Here is a 5,856-nt window from a genome sequence, read left to right as displayed (position 1 = left end):
TGATGACAAATGTCCTCCCTGGATTCACCCTCCATGTCTGCTCCACCCCACCCCACCCTGTCTAATGGAAGAGACGCCTTTGTTGTTTTTTTTTCTCCAAACTTTTTGTTTTAAGTCCTTATTGAATTTGTTACAATATTGCTTCTGTTTTATGTTTTGTTTTTTTGGCCACGAGGCATGTGAGATCTTAGCTCCCCAACCAGGGATCAAACCACACCCACTGCATTGGAAGACAAAGTCCCAGCCACTGGACCGCTAGGGAAGTCCCTCTCCAAACTTTTTATTTGGAAGTAATTTCAAACTTACAGAAAAGTTGCCAGAATAGTACAGAACACGCACATACTCTTTATCCAGATTCAGTATTTTTTAACATTTTGCCTCATTTGCTTTATCATTTATGTTTTCTCTCTCTCCCTCTTTCTCCCTCTTTTTCCTGAACCTTTTTTTTTTAATTTATTTATTTTTGACTGCACTGGGTCTTCGTTGCTGCGCATGGGCTTTCTCTAGTTGCGGCGAGCAGGGGCTACTCTTCGTTGTGGTGTGCAGGCTTCTCATGGCGGTGGCTTCTCTTGTTGTGGAGCACGGGCTCTAGGTGTGCGGGCTCAGTAGTTGTGGCACTCAGGCTCAGTAGTTGTGGCACACGGGCTTAGCTGCTCCATGGCATGTGGGATCTTCCCGGACCAGGGCTCGAATCCATGTCCCCTGCATTGGCAGGTGGATTCTCAACCACTGCACCACCAGGGAGGTCCTTTCCTGAACCTTTTCAGAGTAAGTTGCCTACATCATGGCCCTTTCTTTCTGGATATTTCAGTGTGGATTCCTAAGAATAAGGATATTGTTTTACAGAACCTTCAGTAAACTGAACTTTGATATGACACTTTTATCTAATCTGCTGGTTGTCTTACAGTTTTGTTGATTGACTTAATAACGTCCTTTACAGCATTTATTTCCTCTCCAGTCCAGGATCTGGCACTGCATTTAGTTGTTATGTCTCTTTAGTCTTTTCATCCAGAACAGTTCCTCAGCCTTTCTTTGTCTTTCATGACATTGACATTTTTAAGAATATAGCCTCCTCCCCCTTTAAAAACAATAGAATGTTCTTCCTTTTGGATTTCTCTGCTGTTGCCTCACATTTAGACTGAGTTATACCCTCCTGGCTAGCATACACATGAGTGATGTTGTATCTTTTTCATTGTATTACATCCAGAGGCACCGGATGTCCATTCGCCCCTTACGTGTGATGTTAAGTTGGATCACTTCGTCAAGGTGTCCGATTTCTTCACTGTGCATTTACTGATTTTTCCTCGCTACTAATAAGCAAAATGTGGGGAGACAACCTAAGACCATATAAATGTCTTACTCCTTATCCACATTTTGCCCCAAGATTTACCATCATTCACCCTGGGTTTGCAGGTATTTCTGGATCCCAGGCAAGGCATGGGAGGTCAAGCTATCTGGGACCAAGGGACCCACTTTCGAGGGCATCACCCACGTGGGAGGACCTTGGTGTGCTGTGCCCAGCCCTGTTGAGAAACCGCATTTCCACAATAGTTTTCCTCTTCCTACTTCCACCAGGAACAAAAGCTAATTCGTCATTCACTCAACAGACACATAAGAATGTTCTTGCGAAAGCTTCGCAGCTTTATTTGGGCACAGTGGGGTATGGAACGGAAGCTAGTTCCCTCTCGGTGTCTTTAAGGAGCCTACCATTGAATTGGGGAGACAAGACTTGGTCACTGAAAGGTAAAGGACATGTACGTTGTCAGTACTGTGACCCCACAGGACAGCTCAGTGAGAGCTGTCCTATGACCCTGGAGAATTAAGTGCCCTTAGGAGTTTGGGGGAGGAGGGATCAGAGTGGGTTAGGTACGATGAAGGGACATTTCATTAACAAGGGTAATCTTTGAGTGGGCCTTAAAGGACAGGCAAATCTGGGTAAACAGCGATAGATAAGGGCATTCCAGCAGGGGAACAGTGTGCACAGAGACACGGAGACGGGAGCATGGATGGAGAAATTGGGGGACAGCAAGTTATGTACCAGTCTGGATGGGGCCAAGGGTTGGTGTAGGGGGCAGGATCTACCCCCTTACTGAGTACCTACCTCGTGCCAGGCATTTTAAAAAATAACTTTCCCGATTCTGAAAGTAACACATGTTTGATATAGGAAGTTTAGAAAAATAGTTCTTCTATATAAAGAACAATTTTAATGAAGTCACTCTATTCTTTCATCCAGAGATAAGTGGTTAACCATGGCGTATTTCCTTCATTTCTGAGATCTTTACCATTCTTCTGGCAACAGCTTTGTTTGGGTTCATAGATTCAGTAGCCCCTCTTATCCCTCAGAGGATATTAATCATACTTTGAAAAACATTTCATTCTGGTGACTTTATTGATTTTGTTTTCCAGCTAGAACTTCTGTTCTCTAATTTGGTGCTTCTTTGGTCGTTTTGGTTTTTGTCAAATGTTTGTTAAGTCTTGGTTGTGTTTCTCCCTTTGTATTTTGAGGTTTTTCAGTCACCTCTGTGTGAAACCTGATTCCGTGCTCTAGAGCCAGCTGCCCCTGGTTGTGGACAGGAGGGTGGGATGTGCCTGCTGGGGATGCAGGAGCCCTCTACGTGTCCCCTTGCCTCCCTACCCTAACGTCCCGGCACGAGCCTGGGTGGAGAGGTGGGGCAGGAGCCTGCTTGCCTGGCTCCTTCAAATCCTATGACCAACCACTCAGGGCCTCTCCTGGGCCCCTAATCTCTCCAAACTTGGACCCTGCAGAGCCACTCCTCTGACTGAGTGTAGAATCCTCAGCCACACTGCTGGGGTTCAAATCCTAGCCCTGGCACTTGCTAGCACTATGACCTTGGGAAAGCTGTGTAACTCTGGGTCTTATTTGTAAAGCAGGGAAAATAATAGTCTGTATTTCAAAGGATTTTTGTGAAGGTTAAATGAGATAATATGTGCTTAGAACAGCATCTGGCACATATATGTGCTGTATGAGTGTCATTATTATTATTATTCCATGGTTTTATTTTGGGGGGTTGTGGTTTCTGTATCTGTTTATTCTCATTTGCTTCCATCTTCAGGGAGCCCATATAATTCCCTCGTTTTCTGGTGCTGTAATGGATTTATTCTTCTTAGAAAATGTCTTTTCTGTCATTTTCTAGGGACTTGGGGGATTTAGGCATTTGCCCCTGGCCTGCCATCTTGATATAGTCATACATTTCCTTCAAGTTCTTTTTCTGTGAGCCTGTATGAGTGTGTTTTTGTTATCTGTAATACATACATGAAGGCATCCGTTGCCATCTGTGTCCGCTCACCCAGGAGCCTGGCCCAGGGCAGGACTCGCCACCTGGTCTAGGTTCCCGGATGCTGACTCTGTCCTGTGCAGGCCTGGGAGGTGATGAGTTCTCTTGGCCTTCCTCAGGCTGAATGAATGTAATGCGTCCTCTGCTTCCTTTGTCAAAAGGAATGTTAATTATTTTCAGCAGTCTAATTATGTGCCTAATGAGAGCCTGACTGAGATAACATTCCCTTTAATTACTCTTGCCTAAGTGCTGTTTGGAGCCATATTTGAGAGTGTTGCAAGGCTCGGTACTTTCACAATAGATGGAGCTGCCTGGCGAGAGGCTGAGTGAGGGGCCAGGGTTGCTGGGCTTAAGGCCCACGGTGGAAGGGCCTGCTGCAGTCAGTGCCCAGCCTGGTGTATGCTGGCCTTTCCTCTGGGCCATTACTTAAAGGAAAGGGACGGTCAGATTGGGTCACGTATGGAGCAAACAGCACCCATCACGGCTCCCCCAGAACAACTCATTTCTCCGACTTCCCCCCAACCCACCTGCCCTTCAAGCTCCTCTTGGCCAGGCCCCTCGCTCTTGGAGGACCTGCCCCTGTGCCTTTCTCTCCATTCAACACTTGGATTTTGAGTCCCTACTGTATGTCAAGTTTTATCCAGGACATGAGGATGCAAAGGTAAGGAACTCGTGGTCCAGATGGCTTTCTAAAACAAAAAATTTGATCATGCTCTTCTCCTCTTCGGCCAGGAGAAATGCTACATGTCTGACCCCTACCCCCTTCCAGGGTTTATCTTCTGTACTTCCTTTGGTGGCCTTCCTTTTGTTCTGATGTGGTGTCTTTCAATAACCGGGCCTTCATGGGCAGACCCTTGGAAGGCAGCTCTCCCAAGCCCCTGGGTGGGCTTGAGTAGGCTGCAAGGGGCATCTTACATGAGATTGTCTGCCCTGAGAAAAAAGGGCAGCTCTAGGTGGCCCACTGCCGTAGGTAAATTAAGTCCCCTAACTCCTGTCTGCACATCTGCACCTCCCATGAATGGTGTAGCAGAGGGCAAGTGCTGATGAAACCCTTGGCCCTCCCATTTTCTAGCTGTCATTTAACCTCTGAGCTTCCCTTGCCTCCTGTCAATCGGAGTTAATGCCTGCTTCATGGGCTCATGGAGGGGACTCATGAGATGACCTGTGTGACACCTGCCTGGCACATAGAGGGTACTCAATAAATGGTTTGGAGTTTTTTAAATACTCCAAGCAGCACCCCCTACACTGAGTTATATAGCCAGAGACTCAGGGGCTGGCCTCATTTTACCAATGGCCAGAGCCCTCTCCTGGCCTCTTGGATAAAAGTCACTCTTCAGACAGTAGACAGTGACTTTCTTGGAACAAGGGTTCATCCTCCCCCATCTCACAATGGCAGCCTTGGTTAACTAGGCTTGAGGGAGAGAATGAGGGCGGTGGTGTCTGTTCAGAAAAAAAAAAAGAGGATTTCCAAGAGCAAGGAAGCTCAGCTCAGCTTTAGGTCTGCGTGTTTGGCAGCCTTCTCGTCACCCTTGGTTAGTTCTAGAGCAATGTCCAGTGGAACTTTCTGTGATGATGGAAATGTTCTACATCTGCACTGTCCAGTATGGTAGACACTTGCCACATGTAGCTATTGAGCACTTTAAATGTGGCTCGTGAGACTAAGGAACTGACTTTTTTTAATTTATTCATTTTAAAGTTAAATTTTAAAGAGTCACATGTAGCTAGTGGCTATCAAACTGGGTAGTGCAGTTCTGCAGTTTTCAGAAAAATATCTCTTTGTGCACGTCTTGATCTTGGCTTAGGCCTCATCTCTAAGTTTTCACATGTCCTGTGTGCAGAAGTCAAGGTGTGCTAGTTGCTGACAAAGACCAGGTAAGTCAAGGGGAACTGACAAAATCAGTGACCGGAAGGGTGATTTGGAGCCCCCCAGAGCTATAGCCATCCTGCTGAGATTCACCCACCATGCCAGGCATCCGACTTTATTTGAGATTCTGCCCCTTACTGTCTGCAAAGGGCAGAGCCACTGGTTTTCACAGCAGCAGAGATGGGTAGGTGGTGCTCAGATACGTGACTCTCGTGCCAGCTAGGTGTGTTCCAGATGAGGAAAAATCACCTGTGCTAGTTAGAATTTTCTTGATTGTAAGTGACAGAAAATCCAACAAACTACCTGGAGTAAAAAGGAATATTTACCTTCTTGTTAAGGTGCAACACCCAGGCTAGAGAGGACCTGGTAAAGTTACTTAAATTCTTTTGATCAGAAACAGATGGAAATTCCAGGCCATGAGTCAAAGGATTTCACCTTCCCTTCATTTGTTAATAAAATTACCAAGCAACAGCTGATGAGGAATTCACGGTTTCCAGCGCCTGCCTGCAAGAAGAGTCTTCAGTTGACTGGCTACATTTATTTGGTAGTTGGGCACTTTGCCCTGACCTAGTTGGCCCTGTAGGGATCACCAGATGACTCTTGCGATAAGGGGCAGGGAATGTCTGACCCCTAATTACACAAACTTTAGCTTCTCTGGCCTGGCTGTTTCTCAAACTTGTTTACCTTGTTTCACTT

This window comes from Mesoplodon mirus (genome assembly GCF_964341445.2).
Source record: "Mesoplodon mirus genome assembly, chromosome: 4".
NCBI lineage: Eukaryota > Metazoa > Chordata > Mammalia > Artiodactyla > Ziphiidae > Mesoplodon > Mesoplodon mirus.
The sequence above is the reverse complement of the archived record's forward strand: the minus strand, read 5'-3'. Positions refer to the sequence as shown.